Source organism: Microtus ochrogaster, chromosome 18 (assembly GCF_000317375.1).
Source record: "Microtus ochrogaster isolate Prairie Vole_2 chromosome 18, MicOch1.0, whole genome shotgun sequence".
Classification (NCBI taxonomy): domain Eukaryota; kingdom Metazoa; phylum Chordata; class Mammalia; order Rodentia; family Cricetidae; genus Microtus; species Microtus ochrogaster.
In genome coordinates, this window is record NC_022020.1 from 8,656,915 (window position 1) to 8,658,186 (window position 1,272).

Genomic DNA, 1,272 nt, shown 5'->3' on the forward strand with positions numbered 1-1,272 from the left:
GGACAAGAACCTTGGAGGGGAGGGACGACTACTAACTACTTTTAGAAGCCTACTGGAATCTAGGATTTTGACCTGAGAGAAACGAGTTTCTCGTCTTTGTGACATTTCTTTTTCCTTTTTAGTTAAAGCTGATTTCACAATTTTAAGATTCTTCCCTATGGAAAATCGTATCTAATAAAAAATACATGTGATGTAATAATAGCTAAATGTACCTGCCTGTTAGTGCCCACCTGGCACCATTTTAAGTTATTACACCTATAAACAAGTTTTAATCTCACAACACATTGCTGGAGATTTTTAAGATTCCCATCTTACTGATAAGGACAAGGACTTGTTTCACAGACAGTAATGTTGCACCAGGTTACATATAAATTTTTTTTATTTTTTTTTTGGTTTTTCGAGACAGGGTTTCTCTGTAGCTTTGGTGCCTGTCCCGGAACTAGCTCTTGTAGACCAAGCTGACCTCGAACTCCCAGAGATCTGCCTCCCTCTACCTCCCGAGTGCTGGGATTAAAGGCGTGTGCCACCACCGACCGGCTACATATAAATTTTCTACACCTCAGTTTCAAACATATTTAAGCCATATCTTTGAACTCTTTTTTTAAAAAAAGATTTATTATGTATACAGTATTCTGTCTGCACATATGCCTGAAGAGGGCACCAGATCTCATTATAGATGGTTGTGAGCCACCATGTGGTTGCTGGGAATTGAACTCAGGACCTTTGGAAGAGCAGCCAGTGCTCTTAACCACTGAGCCATCTCTCCAGCCCATCTTTGGACTCTTAAATTTTTTCTTCAATTAAACAGTATTATCTTAGTTCTTGCCTGTAGTATTATTTGGTGGAGTATTTTCTCGAGTCGATGTCTTATTTGCTCATAAACTCCATTTTGTTTACAGAGTTGGCAGAGGAGGAAGAAGCAACAACATTTGGAAAATCACTATTTCTTTGCCACCCTGGGCAACTTAGTAAGATTTTCTCAAAAATTGAAAAAGCTAGAGATGTGTCTTGGGGGCACTTCCTGTGTGTGGCCTGTGCAATATGCTAGATTCAAAGTCTACCACCAAACCAAACATCTACCTTTTTGTTGTTGTTTTGTCTTATTTTGTTTTGTTTTATTTGGGACAAGGTTTTTCCGTGTAGCTCTGACTGTCCTGGAACTCACTCTGTAGACCAGGTTGGCCTCGAACTCACAGACCCTTTGAAGAGCACACGTGTTAAGTCCATCTTCCCTGTCCTTCAGGCCAGGTCTCTTCTTTTTTTTTTTTTTTT